Source organism: Rana temporaria, chromosome 3, assembly GCF_905171775.1.
Source record: "Rana temporaria chromosome 3, aRanTem1.1, whole genome shotgun sequence".
Lineage (NCBI taxonomy): Eukaryota > Metazoa > Chordata > Amphibia > Anura > Ranidae > Rana > Rana temporaria.
The window spans coordinates 81053382-81074612 of record NC_053491.1 but is presented as its reverse complement, the minus strand read 5'-3'; the positions used below and the strand labels follow the sequence as shown (position 1 = coordinate 81074612).

The 21231-nt window shown below is 40.9% G+C and overlaps 1 protein-coding gene across 3 annotated transcripts in view; it reads left to right on the top strand.

The window, feature by feature from the left end:
• The window catches only part of APBA2 (amyloid beta precursor protein binding family A member 2), a 570259-nt gene that overhangs the window by 103932 nt on the left and 445096 nt on the right, over positions 1-21231 (top strand). For all 3 annotated transcript variants that reach the window (XM_040342812.1, XM_040342811.1, XM_040342810.1), the window contains exon 2: positions 6411-6496. The gene's annotated coding sequence lies outside the window, so the exon portion shown is untranslated. The remainder of the gene's footprint in view (positions 1-6410; positions 6497-21231) is intronic.

The window sequence follows — 21231 nt, the reverse complement described above, 5'->3', positions numbered from 1 at the left end:
CTTAATTATATAGCTATGTTAAACTCATCTCTATCCATGGAAAATAAACACTATGGGCCGGATTCACATACATTGGCGCATATTTATGCCGGCGTAGCGTATCTAATATACGCTATGCTGACGCAGCGCACAGAGGCAAGCACTGGATTCACAAAGGACTCGCTCCCACTCGCTCTTAAAGATACGCTGGGTTTCCTCGGCCAGCCAGCGTAGGTGGAAGTGGGCGTGAGCCATGCTAATGAGGCGTGACCCCATACAAATGATGGGGCAAGCGCCATAGAAGTACTTAAAATGAACGGCGCATGCGCCGTCCCGTGGCCGCATCCCTGTGCGCATGCTCAGAATGTCGTCGGAACTACTCCCTAAGATACGTCGAATCACTGCCTACGACGTGAACGTAACCTACGCCTAGTCATATTCACGTACAACGTAAACGACAAAACATACGACGGCTTGTGTTCCCTGGTCCATACCTTTGCATGAGTTGCGCCTCCTATATGGGGAATAACTTTACGCCGGATGTACGACTTACGCAAACCGCGTATATTATGCGTCGGGCGCAAACTACGTTCGTGAATCGGCGTATCTCCCTCATTTGCATATGTGCATAGAAAATCAATGGGAGCGGAAAATGCACCCAGCGTAAATATGCGCCTACGATACGACGGCGTAGGCAAGTTACGTCGGTTGTAGGAAGCCTATTTTTAGGCGTATCTCAGATTGTGGGCACGGCGCACAGCTACGACGGCGCATAGTTACACTTACACGGCGTATTTCGAGATACGTTGGCGTAAGTGCTTTGTGAATCCGGGCCTATTGGTTTTCCCTGCAGTGAGTGAGTGGTGGGAACAGCTCAAATCCGCCGGTTAGTGTAATTGTTCTCTTACTGGGTTTGTAGGCAGTGTTTTTTTGTAATTGATGTGGATCTGCATCACTTGACAACATTATTGACAATGGATTTAAATCATTGGACTTGTGAAAAGGTGTCAGTGCATTTGTTTTTTACTTTTTTTTTGTGAATGAGTAGGGATACTATGTACCCCTTAGGCCTCGTACACACGACCGAGTTTCTCTGCAAAAACCAGCAAGAAACTTGCTGGGAGATATTTTTTTGCCGAGGAAACCGGTCGTGTGTACATCGACGAGCCAAAAAGAAAGCATGTTCTCTATTTCCTTGACGGGAATGGAGAAAATTGGCTTGTCGAGTTTCTCAACGGCTTCACAAGGAACTCGACGAGCAAAACAATGTGTTTCGCCCGTCGAGTTTCTCGGTCGTGTGTACGAGGCCTTACTCATTTACATGGTGGGATGGTGTTTCAAGACCCCATTTTTGTTAAAGCTGTAGGCTTAAGAACAAAGTGTTCTGCTACAAGGGTCCCCCCTGACAAGGTACCTCCCATGTTGAGAGCAAGGCTTGGCATGCTTCAGAAGGGGGGGTGCACACTTGTTCGCCATCCTCCTTTCCTGGCCTTTCAGGCTGTATGCTTTGATAAGGGTCTGGTATGGATCTTTTGTTTTCTTGTGTTTCTGCATTGGATTCCCCCTCAAAAATCAATACCAGACTCAAAAGGTCTTTCTTTGTAAATGTCATTTTTGTACATTGTACAAATCCACCATTTCACAAGTAGGTTACTGGCATCACTCAGACACATTATTAAAAGGAATATAGCATTTTAATGTTGTCCATTCATCATTATTAGAATTGTTTCTCTCCACAATATGGGGATTTAAAATGCCCCCCTCCCTTCCTTCATACCATTTGTTTGACAGTCACTTGTCTATTAACCTAGAACCTCCCATTGACTGCAGTGGGGTTTGGATTTAGCACCCTAACTTTAGCAATGTTTGCAAAACCCACAGTAAACTGAACCCTGGAATGTTCGACTCATCCCTAGTCAGGACACTCTTCCAGATCCCTCTCACAGCACTTGCCTTGGTTCTGTTGAGTCCCCACTCAGTCAAGTTGGTTTCTCCCATAGCTGCCTTAGCTGTAGTACAGTTTGGGTTTGTCCTAGCTGGAATTATAAAATAAATAGCAAGTTAATTTAAATTGTTGCCCGGATTTGCTCTTTAAAAACACTGGTGTGTGGGGTTCCAAATTGTTTTTAAAAGCAAACCTCTTGTTGAGAGTCAGAACTCTAAGAAAATAGGCTTTCTAAGCACCAGATTTTCAGTAAAAAAACAGGTTTATAAATGGTGCTTTGTGTCCTCAATGTTCAGCAGTTCTGTGCCGCTGAGAAGAGTTCAATTCTTCAATGGATTCTCCTGTCCTTATTAAGTCTGATTAAAAAACTAAACTCCTGTCCTCACTATAGTTCAAGTCTAAAGCTTGTAATCCATGTTTTTTTATGACAGATCTCTTCTTTGTTTTCACTGCCTAAGCTGTCACTTTGAGCACACATTTTCTTTGATTGAACTGGGCAAGCTTTCTAGTTTAGTCCTGGCATTTGAGAAGCATGGGCCGTCTGTAGGGCCGAAACAACTAATCGATTAATCGACAACTAATTGATTATGAAATTAATCGCTTACAATTTTCATAATCGATTAATCGGCCAGTAACATAATGGGGTTAAAAAAACTAAAATTAGCCCTTTATAGTACAAAAAAGCAAATCGCTACTGTAAATATTACTTTCACTGTCCCACGTTAAAAAAATGAACCCCTTACAGTAGCGATTATTTGCTCTTTTTGTACTTATTTTTGTTTTTTTAACCCCCATTATGTTACTAAACATCTCAGGCCTGGGTTCACACCTCCTGTTTTTTGGTGCTTTTTGCAGTAACACACTACAGTTCATTTACATGTTTTCCTACGGGACACGTTCACATCCATGTTTTTTTTTCAGCTGCTGTGTATTTGGAAAGGGCAAGGACTTAACGCAAAATGGTGCTATTTTGTTTTTTTTTGGTTCAATATACTTCCATGGAGAAGCTGTAGAAAAGCATGTAATGTGTTTTTGCGGCAATTTGCGGCAATTTTGGGCCAACAAATTGGCCCAAAAAAATAAGAAAATGCAATTATTTTTTAAGGCTATTCTTTGATTAATTGATTAATCGAAACAATAATCGGCCAACTAATCTATTATGAAAATAATCGTTAGTTGCAGCCCTAGCCGGCTGTGTCTGCAGTGTTTTGCGTATAGACCGGGAACATGGTGGCTGTCCTGTGGTTGTTCAAAAGATTACAATTTTTACTAAGCTATGGAAATACAACTATGCTGTCTATTTGTAAGGGACAAATACCTTACTAACAAATACACTATATTATGTTATGAGTGTGTAGCATAGTCATCACAACTAGACACCCCAACCTCCATTACACATATTGCAATGCAAAAATGTATGATTTTTTTAAATTATTATTATATAATAAGAAATGCATGATTTTTTTTTCATTAAAACAGACTAGGCATTTGCTTTCATTCTCTAACCTGTGCCAGAAAAAAAAATACAGCTTGAATCTTCTTGTTGTGATAGGCAACTCCAGTCTGAATTAAGATAGAAAGGGAAAAGATTAGAGCACCTGTTGTGTTCAGTGTGTCCTACTGAAATTTTTTTTGTGAGGTTTTATATTACATATGTTTCACTGCTGAAAACACCATTAACTTGGTGGAATATGAAAAGAAATGTCCTTAAGATACAAAGATTCAAAGTCTTTGTAAATCTACTAGAACATTTATTTTTATTGCTGCTTTTGTATCTATTTGTTGTTTTTTTAACTTTACCTTCTGTTTGTCAAAGGCTGATCCAATAGAAAGGAAGCCTGCCTTTCATTTCCTGTTCTGTCTGACACACATGCAATAAACAGGAAGTGAGGATACATGTTCCTGGACCTGGATCACCTGCCGGTGGCACGGTGGTTCCCAGAGCTGAAGGTTGTAGTTTTAGTATCCACCAGTGGGTGTCTCTCAGCAGCATGCAGATCCCTGTAATCAGTCTTCACCTGATGCTGGCTGCTGGTGAGGATATTTAGTCCCTCTTCTGCTAGTCCCTTTTGCTTCAATGTTTTGCCTGATAGAGTTATTCTTGCTGATTTATCCTTAGTCTTTTTTTCTGCCTGATCTTGCTCCTGTTCTGCATCCTAGTGCATCATATCTGCTCCCCTTGTTCCTGGTCCCAGTCCTGGTCCCCCTTCCTGACTGTTCCTTGCACCTCCAGTTTACCCTGTTGATTCAGGCTACCTCTTTGTATATATTGTATTATAGTTAGTTTGCTAATTTTTTATTTTTTTTTTGTCTCTTGGTTAGTTTGCTAGTTAGGTTTTTGTTACTTGGTTTATGGTTCACTAATATCTTCACGTTTTTGCTTCGTATTCTGTTTTCTGCTATTTGGATGTGTTTTATTTCTGTCTATTGTTAAACTTACTGCAGCCCTCAAAAATTCCACTCGCCTGTTCGCATTTTGCGAGTGGATTTTGAGGGCTAGCGAGCTATGGCTGCCTGGGGGAGCACCACCAGTAGGCAGGTTGTATGGTGCCGAGAACATAACAGTTTTCATTTCAATGGCTGTGTGTTCCCTGCCGCTCGCCGTCACATACAGCCCCTCCTCTTTGATAGACAGATTACCTGTTCAGTCCTGCGATGGGTGATCTGTCTATCAAAGTTCCCCGGACAAGGGGGAGGGGCTGTATTTGACGGTGCGAGGCAGGGAACACACAGCTATTGAAATAAAAGCTGTTATGTTCCCGGGCGCTCTGATCATCTGGGTGGCGGCTCTCCTTTTTCTTCCCCTGCACAAGTAGACTGCATTGGTGATACAGGCTGCACTGGTGGACACAGACTGCATCGGCGGACGCAGGCTGCATTGGGAGATGCGAATAAGGGCGTGTTTAGGGGCAGGATTAGGGGCAGGGTAGGTGTTGGGCAGGACAACTGGTGGCGAGTAACCCTTGAGGCCTGGCTAGTAGCTCAGAAATTGAAATTTGGAGCCCTGCTTACTGTATTATACACAGTTTGATTTCAGTTTCCTATGTGCAGCTACACAGACCTGGTCATCCCTGCTGCTGGATTCCTGCTTTCAGTATCCCTGACACAAAGGTCCATAGCCTTTTCTACACTATACTATCGTTTTTTAGAAGACAAAAAACTATGTGAAGCCCACACACGATCATTTTAAATGACGTTGTTTTATTTCATCACAAAAAACGACCGTGTGTACGTGGCATAAGTGTAGCAATATGGTTACAAGGTACAACATTTAGCAACTCACATGGTTGATGATTAAAACAGGCACATCTAATTATGCAGGCATCCGAGGTAAAGCTGTCCACATAGACCATCCTCCTCACCGCCAAATGACGTTGTTCCTTCCACACTGTGCTCCACGAGCAGTTCAATCGCTCTACTGCAGGGTAGTCTTCCCGGTCTCATTTGTAGACTAACATCGGTGAGAGTCAGCCGGGGGATGGTCTATGTGGACTGCTTTACATGTGCCTCTTTTAATCATCAACCATGCGAGTTGCTAAATGTTGTACCTTCATTAAATGTAACCATATTGCTACACTTAGAGGAGCCTCTCTTCTCTTTTATACTCTGTAGCTTCTGCTGGATTTTGCTTCAAATCCCCTTTGTTGATGGACATTTTATGGTTACACAACCTGGTCACATTGCTATAATATTTTTATATGGACTATAAACTAAAGAATTGATAAATAAATGTTTGTGGAACGAATCATCCGAGTTTCCATTATTTCTTATGGGGAAATTTGCTTTGATATGCAAGTGCTTTGGATTACGAGCATGTTTCTGGAACAAATTATGCTCGCAATCCAAGGTTTTACTGTATAATGCACCTGTCACGTGGACAGAAAATGAAGAGTAATCTCCCTATTGGGTCACAGACAGCAAAAAAATCTCAAAAAAGATTCTAAGCTTTTTTTTTTTACTCTATTAGAGAATTGTTTTTTTTTTTTTTGCTGCTTGCCTATCTACACATATGCAAAGCCTGTCAACACAGGCCCCAAGGGAAACCTATACTGAGAAAAACATGCAGGCTTCCTGCTGATCTCCTCTAGAAGATGTTGTCTCTCCTCTCTAATCCATTGACCCAAAGAAGCATGTAGCTAGTGAAGTCAAGAAGGTCAAAATTCCTGATATACGCTCTTGTTCTGGGTCATGACTTTGAATTTGAGCTTTTTCATCAGCTTTACAGTCAAAACAACTAGCAATGGCAGCCCGCATATTATTCCAGTGCAGACCTCCTTCACACAATTACAATTATTAGACTTACGGTACGCTTCACTTTTCAAACATTATCACATTTTTTATGGTTGCATGCTTACAACAACCTAATTACTTTCTATAGCCTGAATTAGAGCTTGAATAAATTGCAAACACAGCTGTACATTATACTGGTGGAATAATGTGTCATAGTTTCTTCATTCTTGCTGTCTGTCTCTTCTGTTCCTATCAGATTCTGCTGCAGAGGAAGAATGTACATCGACTCACTGATGATATTACTGTAATTCCAGAAGAGATTGTTTTACATCACACCCACAGGTATTACTTTGCACTATTTTATCGCTGTTTTAATAATTGAAAAGATGTGAGATTTATTTGAGAGAGTGGATGAACATAGACAATGCTTTTGGAAACATATTTCTAGAGTTGTTGGCATCAGCGCCACCTCAAAGTTAAGAAGACCCCAGCAGCCATTTTTTTTAAGGTACATCTTGAGGGCAGATGGTGATGGAAAAAGTTTGTTGTGCAACACTCATAAAAGTATATCTAAATTGATACACTTTATTTACTAAAACTGGAGAGTGCAAAATATGGTGCAGCTGTACTTGGTAGTCCACCAGCTTCTGACTTTAGATTGTTCAATTAAGCTTTGATAAAAAAAAGAAAAGCTGATTGGTTTCTATGCAGTTCTGCACCAGATTTTTGCACTCTCCAATTTTAGTAAATCAACCCCTTTCATTTTTTGTTTTCTAAAGCACTGTGTTAATTTTTTTTTTCAATAACGTGGCATCAGACTTTTATTGTTGTCTGTTTCTCCACTGGAGAGATTTCCTCTTTTTGTCCCAATGGCCATTATCACCGGGAATAAAAGTGATGCAAGATCCAAAATTGAGTTACCACCTCAACAGTAATAGTTGGGAATTCTTCCAATTATAGGAATTCCTGATAGGGTCAGACCTTATAGAAATTCTTTCTACCACTACATTTCATATTCAATCCACGTGCATGCTCCTGAAGAGTGGATCAATCTATGAAACGCGTAGAGCTGCTAAATGCCGTGTTTTAATTCATCATGTGTTTTATTGGATATTTTTCAGCATTATGTGATATCGAATGTCTGCAATTATGTGGTTTTCTTGCCTCTATTGTATTGATTCATGTGTGTGTGTGTATATATATATATATATAAAAAATAATTGTTCGTGTATAATTATCCATTATTACCATCATGTACAAATATATAAGGGGTCCATATAGTGAACTTGGTTTTGAATTATTCACTTTACAGTCAACACTGAGGACAAGGGGGCACTCTTTACATCTAGAGGAAAAGAGATTTCATTTCCAAATACGGAAAGGTTTCTTCTCAGTAAGAGCTGTGGAAATGTGGAATAGACTCCCTCCAGACGTGGTTCTGGCCAGATCAGTAGATTGCTTTAAGAAAGGCCTGGATTCTTTCCTAAATGTACATGATATAACTGGGTGCTAACATTTATAGGTAAAGTTGATCCAGGGAAAATCCGATTGCCTCTCGGGGGATCAGGAAGACATTTTCTCCCCTGCTGTAGCAAATTGGATCATGCTCTGCTGGAGTTTCTCGCCTTCCTCTGGATCAACTGTGGGTATAGAATTGGGTATATGGGATTGTATGATATATATATATATATATATATTAATATATATATTATGGTTGAACTGGATGGATTTCAACCTGACTAACTATGTACTATATTATTAACATATATAATATAATAGATTTGTATACCTATGTGCTTCATTTAAAGTCCCATTTCCTTTCCCCCTCTTTTCTTCCAATGGGAAAATGGAAAATGACTGTTTGAGAGAGGACTTCCTGAACTTTGGAGAAATGTTTTCTTCCTTCCTGTTCTGTTTATGGGACAGGAAATTAATAGGTTTTAAACATACCCTATTCTAGCCAAATAAAATAATTAAAATTCATTTAAAAACAAACTTTAATGACAGACTGAAGTCCTCTGCAGAGAAATCGAACTCAATATTATATAGTTTAAGAGTCTAGAGTGTTTGGCAGTGAGCAGAAATTGTGGTTAATATTCAAATAGCTGGCAGAAATGATTAGGTGTGTGGTAAGACTTGGTCAAAAGAAATAAGGCAGGGGTAGACAAAAGCAACAATGCACCCTAGCTCTCTTTTGGACCACTTCAAAAAGAATTTAGCTTTCAGCAGGTTTTAAGCCATACTGAATCCTGCTGAATTGTTTGTTTAAAACCACAGCCAACAGTGCCATTAGGATTTGTATTCAGCACTCCCAAAGATGAGCTTCAGGAAATATAATGGAACCATATTGTAATACATAATGCTTTTCGAATAGCCGTTTAAATCCAAATGCCCTAGGCAGGCCATGCATTATGACATTTTATTTTCTTCAACCACGAGTTGAAAGAAAGAAAATATAAAAGGATAACTTGCCACACATGTGTGGCATTTATGAACTGTAAGTCTGTTAACAAGCTGTCCATTTTTACTGGCAAGTTTTACACTTGCAGAGCACTTTAAGCACAAATTCTAGTTGATACTTTTCCAATTTGTAGCAAATTTGCATGGCAAGCCTCTAGCAAGAGCAACGTTGCAGCGGCTACAGCAAGAGCTCTGCAAGTCTACAACATGACGATTAAGCCACAGTGACCCCCTGTGGTGGGATGACTATTGCACAACATAACTGAACCATAACTTGCAGCAGACTTGCAGAATGTTTGCAAAGACAGTTGATCTGGAGTCATGCAATGCTGACTTGCTGCAATTGTGTAACACACTAGTGGAGCCTGGCAAGTCTAGCAATAGATTAGCAAGCGCTTTTCAAACTTACAGCACAATTGTTTGCTATCTGTAGTTTTGATGGGAGAATCCCTCCCACTGCGCTGTTGCATTTTCATAGCTGGAAGGTTCCCAGCCATCAGAATGCAATGTTCAATGCTGGTGGCTACAGACATTGGCAGTGACTGGACAAAAAAAAAAAAACAACAGGCTGGCCATAGATGGATCGAAATTTGGCTGGGTCCTGGTAAATCAGCTGAATTTCAATCCGTCTATGGCCGGCTTTAATGTTAAGTGTCATATATTGTGCTGCCTAGCTTGACAGGTCTAGGTCACATGATCTGTAAACATAACATTATTGCTCTTCTGTTGGAGCCTGATGATTTATTGATTGTGTTTCCTATTTTATGTTAATGTAATTGATGTAAACTTATCACTTTGTAACTGCTGTACAACATGCCTGACATGTTGCTGCATATGACTGCGGTACACGTTTCCTTTAATCCATTGAACTGGAAAAGTGGTGTGGTTAATGAGAGTTCACATATTCCACAATAAAACACTGAATGTTTTTTTGGGGTTACTACACACACACACACATGGTGTTGGTAGCAAACCATATTACAGAGGTCTCTATTCTATCTTTATGTGCTGGATGGAGTATCTCCCATTTACAATTTTTGTCACACCTTCAAGTTATCTTCAAAGGCCAAACTAGTGGAAGAGAGTTGTATTGTTGAATGGAGTGCATCAGCTATGCATTTCATCTTGAATGTGAAAAAACAAAATTCCGATGTGCAAAAGCCTGATCGTGTGTATGCGGCATAACGCATACAGTGGGCCAAGAATTCATCCTGAATTGTGCATGAAACAAGAACTGACACCCCATTCTTCTAGGCCTGTGTTATACAAACTTATGGTCTGGTAGGGGAGCCCTCCACAACTTGCATATTTTTGAAAACCCAAGAACAAATGGATGTGGGCTCAACTCCTCCTCGGTTTAGTTCATATAACCTATCTCAAAAAGGAAAAACATAATTTATTCAATAGTGACAGCTCCCAATTGAAAAAAGATCAACATCTTTATTCGTAGTACACTAATTCATACACATAGACACGTGGACAGACACACTTATGTTAAAAAACAACCAGCTGACCAGACTCAAAATTCAAAAATCAAAACATTATATGTAGCAAAGTGTATACATCTTATAAATCAATGCATGTAAGTAACCACCAGGCAGTTATCTTATATAAGAATTGGAGAGTTAATTGCTAGACTTGAATCATACCTGTACATACTCATGGTGACGGGCTACAACTATTACTGTGGGACTTGCTACTCACCATACACCTTATCGATTCAAGGTCAGATATTGTTGAACAAGTCATCTTCATATAGGGCTCCAGACTGACCTTGTATTACATGCAGGACTGCACCTCATGGCTCTGGAGATACAATCTCTATTATTGCAATTTTCATGATTATTTCACTTGATTAGGCGTGTGAATATGAATGAATGCATGAATGAAGCAGCTGCCTGGCTTGTGATGACAACGTTACACATTTGGTTGCATAATAATTCTGCAGACTAATAGTTGCCCAATAACTGTGCACACACCGGCCCGGATTCAAATAGAGATACGACGGCGTATCTCCTGATACGCCGTCGTATCTCTGAGTTCCGTCCGTCGGATCTATCCGCATAGATCTCCCTAAGATCCGACAGGTGTAAGGGACTTACACTGTCGGATCTTAGGCTGCAATTCCCGGCCGGCCGCTAGGTGGCGTTTCGTTTTTTGTACGCGCCAAATATGCAAATGAGGAGTTCCGCCAATTCAGAAACGAACGCCCGCCGCTTTTTTTTTACGTCGCTTGCGTTCGGCTTTTTCCGGCGTATAGTTACCCCTGCTATGTGAGGGGGTATCCTATGTTAAGTATGGCCGTCGTTCCCGCGCCGAGTTTTGAATTTTTACGTCGTTTGCGTAAGTCGATTCAGAATACGGCCAGACGCAAGTTACGCTCACGTCGAAACCAATGACGTCCTAGCGACGTCGTTTGGAGCAATGCACACTGGGAAATTTAGCCAGCGGCGCATGCGCAGTTCGATCGGCGCAGGGACGCGCCTGATTTAAATACTACACCCCCCCTAGCCGCGGAATTTGAATTCCGCCGGGGGATTTATGATACGCAAGTTTTGAGGTAAGTGCTTTCTGAATACAGCACTAGCCTCTCAAACTTGCGCTGGCGGATCGTAAATCAGATAGATTACGCGGATCTAAAGATCCGCTAATCTATCTGAATCTACCCCATAGTCTCCTAAGAAAGCCAAAACTTCACTTTTACTTTCTTAAATATTCAGGGTTGAGGTTTATTAAAATGTTGGATTAAATGAGAGCACTCTAGTTCAATAATGAAATTAATCCTCAAAAATGCAACTAATAATTGTGCACACAGTGAATACAGGAAAAGGACAGACTGAGAGTGTGGCTGCTTTTAAGGGCCCCATGACACCATTTGCGTTGGGCTGTGCTGGGCAACGTTGCTGACATTTCACGGGTTACATTTAAATAAAGTTCTAATAAAAAAAAATGGGGCACCAGCACTTTTCCTCTCAGTGCGCACCAGCAGCCGTGCGTTCAGCCCGTGAACAAGCTCTTAAGCAAACAAGCTGTAGGACTTTGCACAGCCTTTGTTATGATGCTTCAGAAATGTATTTAAACGGTTTCAACTGAAAGTTAAATTGGGCTTCAAAGTTAAACTCTGGTAGTTTTGCTGGTAAAAAACAATTCCCTCTAGTAAAATGATGTACAATGCATGGTTTCTAACAAAAAAATGTTGCTCTGAAGAAAATTATGTTTGTTTTACCATGTCCTCATATGCCCTGTACACACGATCGGTTCGTCTGATGGATTTTTTCATCAGATATCCGATGAAGCTGACTTTCATCAGTCGTGCCTACACACCATCGGTTAAAAATCTGATCGTGTCCAACGCGGTGACGTAAAACACAACGACGTGCTGAGAAAAATGAAGTTCAATGCTTCGAGCATGCGTCGACTTGATTCTGAGCATGCGTGGATTTTTTTTTTTTACAAATTCTTTATTTTTCATTTTTCAACATATCACATTGCCTCAAACCCAGGTTCGTATCACATCAAACAATATAAACAGCTTCATTCTCTACATTCTTATGTTTGTCCTTTTCCTTATTTAGGTTTCCTCTATTTTTATCTGCCGCTCTCCCTCTACACCTCTTCTACCCAAATGCTTTTTCTCCTTTTCCTCTTTTCCTCCCTTTTCTTTCATCTTTGACGTGATCTTCCCCCGTTTAAGGCACTAATACCCCATCTTCCCCCCCCTCCCCCCCCACCTCCGAGTCTATTACCCGGCACAAAAAAAAAACACCACACAAAAAAAAAAAAAAAAAAAAAAAGGAAGGCCTGAAGCTCTCCCTCCTCCTCCTAGTGGACTCTCCTCCTCCCCCCTATCCCTCCCCCCCTCCCCCCGCGCTCTATATCTGACATATGGTGCCCATATTTCCTCCACCCTCTCCTCCCCCTCCCTCAAAGAGGCCGTGAGGTTCTCCATGCTTTGCATTTCAGTAATTTTGGCTATCCATTGTGATTTGCTTGGAGAACATGTGCTCTTCCAAAGAACCGGGATACACGATCTGGCTGTGACCACTAAATGTCTCACTAGGGATCTTTTAAATTTTTCTATTGACATGGGTAAGTCTAATAACAGATAAGTCGCCGGTTCATCCCCTAATGATATCTCAGTTATTTCTTCTATCACTTCAGATACCATTTTCCAGAAGTCTTTGACTCCTTCACAGTTCCAAAAAATATGTAGCAGAGTTCCCTCTTCTTTCTGACATCGCCAGCAAATATTTGACACTTGGGGAAAGATCTGATTTAAGACCTCCGGTGTTCTGTACCACCTGCTCAGGATCTTATATCCTCCTTCTTGGAATTTAGATGCTATTGATGCTTTATGATTAAATTGAAAGATTTTTTTCTTCTGAGTTTCCGTGAATGTTACCTCTAGGTCTCTTTCCCATCTCTGAATAAAACCTATTACTCGTGGCGCTTTTATTTCATTTACCATTGAATAGAACAGGGAGAGTGAATGTCTTACTGGTTCTCTCTTAACCCCCCTGACGGTAAACCCGAGCGCGACTCGGGGTTGGTTTTACATGTTAGGATCGGCAAACCCGAGTCGCGCTCGGGCTGGACGGGCTTACCTTTCGCTGGATCCACAGGCTTGGTTTACTCACCTTGTCCCTGGATCCAGCGATGCCACCCGCTGTGTGAGCGAGCGGGACCTCCTCGCTCGATTCACAGTCCCCGTGTGACGCCGATCTCCGTTCCCTGCGACGTTACGACGCACGGGGACGGAGAACGGCGCCAAATTCAAAAAAGTAAACAAACACATTACATACAGTATACTGTAATCTTATAGATTACAGTACTGTATGTAAAAAATACACACACCCCTTGTCCCTAGTGGTCTGCCCAGTGCCCTACATGTTCTTTTATATAATAAAAAATGTCATTTCTGCCTAAAAACTGTAGATTGTCCAAAAGTGTCCCTTTATGTCAAAAATGGTTTTAGATCAGCTAGAAAACAGCGATAATAAATTATAATCACTTGCAGAATTGTGCGATAGCGATTTGCGGGGAAATTCGTCATAAAAAAAATAAAATAATGACAGCGACAATTCTGCAACTGCAAATTTCAGTGATTTTGAGTTGATTACATTATTGAATAATTTTTATTATAATTATATTATTATTTGTTATAATTATTTATAATTATTTATTATATTATAATTTATGTTTTTGTTTTAAAAAAAAAAAATCATACCCGGGATGCCTACAAGACTCTTGCTTGGTCAGATTTAAGTGAGTTATTTCTAAAAATTACAGGCCTACAGTATAAAACGCCAATTTCCTTGCAAAATAAATGTACCGCTTTTGGTACGTAATTCCAGACAGAATCATACCGCCAGGGAGGTTAAGACACATTTTCTCGAATTCCGTCAGTATTTCTCTTACCCTGATTTGTCCTCGAATAGTTCGAAGAAATCCCCCTAACTGTCTTCTCCTATAAGGGTCTAAATGTTCGGCCAATTCCCTTTCTATTTCTTCATTAGACATTACCCGATTCTCTCTCTGAAAGTGTATCAGTCTAGTTTGACCTCTATTTTTTAAATTCCCAAAGCCTGAATCATTCAGGCCAGGGGTAAACACTGGGTTCCCTAGAATTGGTGTCATCGGGTTAACTTCCGTTTCGTCCTCTAGGTTTTTGAATATTTTTTTAACAGTGCTAATTGTCGTCCCTATCGTTGGGTGTCTCTTGACTGTCTGTGGTATGACCGATTTAGAGAGCCATATTAGCCCCTCCAGTGGGATATCCGTCATTGCTTGTTCTAAGAGGATCCAAGGTTTGATCTTTGGCGCAACGCACCAGTCAAGTACTCTCGACAGGTGAACTGCCTCGTAATAGGCTAGAGGATCTGGAAATCCTACTCCCCCCTTTTCCTTTGGCAGTGTTAAGATATCTCTTCTCACTCTTGCCGGTTTCCCTGCCCATATGAATCCCGCAAACTTCGCTCTGATTCCTTTAAGGAATCCCTGCGGTATCCTTGTTGGGAGTGTCTGTAGTACGTACAATAACCTCGGCATTGCATTCATCTTTAAGATGTTAATCCTCCCGAACCAAGTAAACACCTCCTTGTCCCATTTCTGTAAGTCTTTTTTCAATTGTCTTACCAACGGGGCTAAATTTAACTCTAGTATTCTGCTTAGTTTCTTCGGAATTTTAGTCCCCAGGTATCCTACATGTGAGTTCGTCCATCTAAATGAGAAGCAGTTCGCTAATTGTTGTTGTTGTGTGTTGTTCATCTCTACCCCCATTGCCTCCGATTTATCATAGTTTACTCTAAAGTTTGAAATTTTTCCATACTTATCTATCTCCGCTAGCAGTGGGGGCAGAGATAGCACCGGTTCTGTCACAAAAAACATTAAATCATCGGCAAATGCCGCGAGCTTCTGCTCTCCCCCCTTTACTTTTATTTCTCTAATGTCTGTGCTTAGCCTTATTGTCCTTAAAAAAGGTTCTAGTGTTAAAACAAAGATCAATGGCGATAAAGGACACCCTTGCCGTGTCCCATTGCCTATATCGAAGGGTCCTGACATAATGCCATTTATCTTTATTTTCGCTTTTGGTCTGGAATATAAGCTCATAATCCATCTTTGCATTCCCTCCCGCAGTCCTATATGTTGGATAGTAGATTTTAAAAACTTCCAGTCTACCCTATCGAATGCTTTTTCAGCGTCCGTAGATACTAATACTAAGGGCTTTTTATGTGACTGCGAGAGGTGGATCGCATTTATCACTCGTTGCGTATTTTCCCTACCTTCTCTTCCTGGCGTGAAGCCTACCTGGTCCTGATGTATCAGGCTGGGCGTGTGTGGTAATATTCTGTTTGCTAAAATTTTTGCGAAGATCTTCAAATCAACATTCAGTAAAGATATTGGGCGATAATTTGCACATAGCGCTGGGTCTTTCCCCTCTTTCTGTATAACCGCTATGTGTGCCATAAGAGTTTCTTCTGGCATCTCCTGTCCTTCTCGTATCGAGTTGAAAGCATCTAAAAATCTCGGCAACAACTTTTCTGCATAGGTCTTATAATAAAGAAGGGTAAATCCGTCTGGACCGGGTGCTTTACCTGGTTTTAACTGCTTAAGCGTGTTTCTAAATTCTTCTGCTGTTATCGGGCCTTCTAGGCTTCTCCCTATATCCTCTGATAACTTCGGCATTCCTGACTTCTCTATGTATTCTTTTATTTTTCCCTCCCTCTCCCCCGTTTTCGCCATCCTCTGCTCCCCATCTAGTTGGTACAAACTCACATAATAGTTTCTAAATATTTCAGCAATTTCTTGTGGGGATTTCGTTATTTTGTCCCCCGTTGTTTTGATACCCTCTATATGGTTTTGGGATCTTACTTCTCCTAAAGCTCTCGCTAGCATCTTACTTGGTTTGTTGCCAAATTCATAAAACGCTTGTTTACACCTTCTTAATGATGCTTTCGCTTTATCCGTTAATAGTAGGTTCAATTCCTCTCGTGCCTTCTTCAGCTCTTCCTCTACCTGTATTGCCAATGATCTTTTATGTGTTTTTTCTAATCTACGGATTTCTCCCATCAAAGCATCCATCTGTGCTCCTATCTTTCGTTTCCTATGTGTTCCCAGAGATATCTGAGCATGCGTGGATTTTTGACAGATGGATTTACCCACAGACAATCATTTTTTTCGTTTTTACCATTTAAAACAGGTTCTATTTTTTTTCACAGATGGGAAAAAAACAGATGGGGCCCACACGCGATCGGTTCGTCCGATGAAAACAGTCCATCGGTCCGTTTTCATCAGACGAACCGATCGTGTGTACAGGGCATTAGAGTTTGAATTGGGCCTATCACTGAAGTACTAAATTTGATTTATAAGGGGGGGATCTGTATACTAACAGTATGCTAATCACCTTCGCATTGCCATAATAAGAGGGAACATATCTTTATATTTTTTTAAACAGTCTTAAAAAATACCATATCCGCAGATTAAAAATTAAGTCATGTTGTGAAGCAATTATGGTATATATTTTATAGCATTTTTTTCAGCAAAATAGTTTTTCCTTTATGTACATACGCCTTCAGTCTTATCACACTATAGGCACAAGGACATTTTGGTGTTGTTGTGGCCTACTCAATGCCAAATATAATAAGGCTCAAAAGTAGAGTGGCAATGCTTTTAGCTACGCATTATACTTGTCAGCCCAGACAAATAGCATCATTTTGGTTCCCTGCTCGTAGACTGTAGCATGCAACGACTTCTGGCCCATGTCCCATGCAGCCTACTTATTCAATGTCATTAGTAATTGATATAAATATCTTTCACAAAAACGAGTCTACATGTACCATAACTGCCGTCTAACATATTTTCTGAGTAAAAGGCACTGACCTGACTCTTACCAAAAATGAGTTCAATCTCCTGTGATGCCCCAGTCGCAGATGGCTGCAGGCAGGAAAAGGACTCAATGCTTGAAGAAAAAGGTGATATGAGGAGCTGCATCTAGTTTTCCTATATATAGTGTATATATACAGTACAGACCAAAAGTTTGGACACACCTTCTCATTCAAAGAGTTTTCTTTATTTTCATGACTATGAAAATTGTAGATTCACACTGAAGGCATCAAAACTATGAATGAACACATGTGGAATTATACATAACAAAAAAGTGTGAAACAACTGAAAATATATTTCATATTCTAGGTTCTTCAAAGTAGCCACCTTTTGCTTTGATTACTGCTTGGCACACTCTTGGCATTCTCTTGATGAGCTTCAAGAGGTAGTCACCTGGCGCAGCACCCCATCACTCTCCTTCTTGGTCAAATAGCCCTTACGCAGCCTGGAGGTGTGTTTGGGGTCATTGTCCTGTTGAAAAATAAATGATGGTCCCACTAAACTCAAACCGGATGGAATAGCATGCCGCTGCAAGATGCTGTGGTAGCCATGCTGGTTCAGTATGCCTTCAATTTTGAATAAATCCCCAACAGTGTCACCAGCAAAGCACCCCCACACCATCTCACCTCCTCCTCCATGCTTCACGGTGGGAACCAGGCATGTAGAGTCCATCCGTTCACCTTTTCTTCGTCGCACAAAGACACAGGGGTTGGAACCAAAGATCTCAAGTTTGGACTCATCAGATCAAAGCACAGATTTTCACTGGTCTAATGTCCATTCCTTGTGTTCTTTATCCCAAACAAGTCTCTTCTGCTTGTTGCCTTTCTTTAGCAGTGGTTTCCTAGCAGATATTCTACCATGAAGGCCTGATTTACACAGTCTCCTCCTAACAGTTCTAGAGATGTGTCTGCTGCAAAAGGTGGCTACTTTGAAGAACCTAGAATATGAAATATATTTTCAGTTGTTTCACACTTTTTTGTTATGTATAATTCCACATGTGTTCATTCATAGTTTTGATGCCTTCAGTGTGAATCTACAATTTTCATAGTCATGAAAATAAAGAAAACTGTTTGAATGAGAAGGTGTGTCCAAACTTTTGGCCTGTACTGTATATATATATATATATCTATATATATTGTGGCAGAGTGTTGCCCTGCCAGGATTCAGAAAGAGAATTTGACCCAGAATTCTCAACAAGGCTGCTTGAGGGGCTCCAGGGGGTTTGCTTAATGCAGAGAAACTGACTTTACAATTTTCTTATTGTTTTCCAAATTCCATTTTGGGACCTGGAGACTTCAAAGTGATCCAGGTGGGAGGAAATCTCCAATCCTGAGTCCAGGTATTCAGAATAGCCAACACACTAATTGGTCAGGTGTATGCTCTTGTTTTTGTAGACACCTGACCATGGTTCTGAGAATGGGGCTGCATATTATGTGCACAGAGTGTGTATGAAGACTGTCTGTGAGAGACAGACAAAAGACCTAAAGCAGGGGTCTCAAACTGGCGGCCCTCCAGATGTTGCGAAACTACAAGTCCCATGATGCATTGCAAGGCTGACAGTTACTAGCATGTCTCCCACAGGCAAAGGCATGATGGGACTTGTAGTTTCGGAACAGCTGGAGGGCCGCCAGTTTGAGACCCCTGACCTAAAGGGTAAGGCCAAAGTAGGAGTATTGTATGTATAAGCTAGGAGGTTGAATGTCCTTTGCTTTTCAAGTGTGAAATTCCCTGTGAGGGAAACCTGTTTTGATTTCCTGGAACTTTCTTTAGATAAACAAGGACAATAAAAGCCTTTAACCACTTCAGCCCCGGACCATATTGCTGGTCAAAGATTAGGCCACTTTTTGCGATTCGGCACTGCGTCGCTTCAACTGACAATTGCGCGGTCGTGCGACGTGGCTCCCAAACAAACTTGGCGTCCTTTTTTCCCCACAAATAGAGCTTTCTTTTGGTGGTATTTGATCACGCCAGCGGTTTTTAGTTTTTGCGCTATAAACAAAAATAGAGCGTCAATTTTGAAAAAAATTATATTTTTACTTTTTGCTGTAATAAATCTCCCCCCCCCCACATTTTTTGGGACCATTGGCATTTTTATAGCGATCAGTGCTATAAAAATGCATTGATTACTATAAAAATGCCACTGGCAGTGAAGGGGTTAACACTAGGGGGCGAGAAAGGGGTTAAGTATGTTCCCTGGGTGTGTTCTAACTGAAGGGGGGGGGATTGGACTGACTTGGGGAAATTACTGATCGCTGTTCATACATTGTATGAACAGATGGTCAGGCATTTCTCCCCCTAACAGGACCGGGAACAGTTTCCGGTTCTCGCTCTGTAACGAGCGATCGTGCCGGGCATGCCAGGTTCTGAAAAATGACAAAAAATGTTTTTGAACATGCTGCGTTTTTTAACGTTGTTTTAAACTATGTCGTTTTTCGGGTAGTAAAAAATTATCGTGTGTGGGCTAAAACGATGAAAAAATTATGCGCATGCTTAGAAGCAAGTTATGAGATGGGAGCGCTTGTTCTGGTAAAACTACCGTTCATAATGGAGTAAGCACATTCATCACGCTGTAACAGACAAAAAAAGCACGAATCGTCTTTTACTAACACAGAATCAGCTAAAGCAGCCCAAAGGCAAATGAAACTTCCCCTTTAACCACTCAAGACCCGGACCAAAATGCAGCTAAAGGACCTTGCCCCTTTTTGCGATTCGGCACTGCGTCGCTTTAACTGACAATTGCGCGGTCGTGCGATGTGGCTCCCAAACAAAATTGGCGTCCTTTTTTCCCCACAAATAGAGCTTTCTTTTGGTGGTATTTGATCACCTCTGTGGTTTTTATTTTTTGCGCTATAAACAAAAATAGAGCGACAATTTTGAAAAAAATGCAATATTTTTTACTTTTTGCTATAATAAATATCCCCCAAAAATATATAAAAAACATATTTTTTTACTCAGTTTAGGCCGATAAGTATTCTTCTACCTATTTTTGGTAAAAAAAATCGCAATAAGCGTTTATCGGTTGGTTTGCGCAAAATTTATAGCGTTTACAAAATAGGGGATAGTTTTATTGCATTTTTATAAAAAAAAATTTTTTTTACTACTAATGGCGGCGATCAGCGATTTTTTTCGTGACTGCGACATTATGGCGGACACTTTTGAGATATTTTTGGGACCATTGTCATTTTCACAGCAAAAAATGCATTTAAAATGCATTGTTTATTGTGAAAATGACAGTTGCAGTTTGGGAGTTAACCACACAGGGGCGCTGATGGGGTTATTTGTTCCCTGAAGTGTGTTTACAACTGTAGGGGGGTGTGGCTGTAGGTGTGACGTCATCGATTGTGTCCCACTATAAAAGGGATGACACAATCGATGCAGCCGCCACAGTGAAGAACGGGGAAGCCGTGTTTACACACGGCTCTCCCCATTCTTCAGCTCCGGGGACCGATCGCAGGTCTCCAGCGGCGACTGGGTCCGCTGGTCCCGCGGTCCCGGTCACGGAGCTTCGGACCGGGTCGCAGGAGTGCGCCGCGGGCGCACGCCCGCGACCCATGGCTGGGTACTAGTACAGGACGTACCTGTACGTACATGTTCCCAGCCGTGCCATTCTGCCGACGTATATGTGCAGGAGGCGGTCCTTAAGTGGTTAAAGTGCCGTCGTACGTGTTGTACGTCACCGCGCTTTGCTAGATAAGTTGGGAAAACGTTGTTTTTTAGACATGCTGAAAAACAACGTTTTCTTTCATGCTGAAAAATGATCGCGGGTACGCGGCATCATATTTGTCAATTCCCAGGAGAATTCAGGCCGTCTTGGATACCAAAGGCGGTTCAACATATAGGTAGCAATTTTGTTCTTTTACCATACTTGTTTTGATCATTTTGTCCAACCCATGTTTGTATGTATTTGTTTTATAGAATTAGAATCTTAAAATGTTGCTATTTTCTTGTCTATAAGTAGCAAAGGTTTGGCAACATGTTTTTCATCACTATTGCCCGATGAAGGGGCCATGTGCTCCAAAACACCACTTGTATTGTGATCAATAAAAAGCTCTTTCTTGAGCTTACAATGTAAGATTTGATTTACTGAAGATTTTCTTGTATAGCTCTCAAATTAAATTGGTTTGTATATAATCCTATATTCTGGCTCATTTGAAAGTTTATAGCATGCTACTATTGTTTCGCCGTATAATACAATGACAAAATTAATCTTTAAAGAACAGAAAGAATAAAATAAA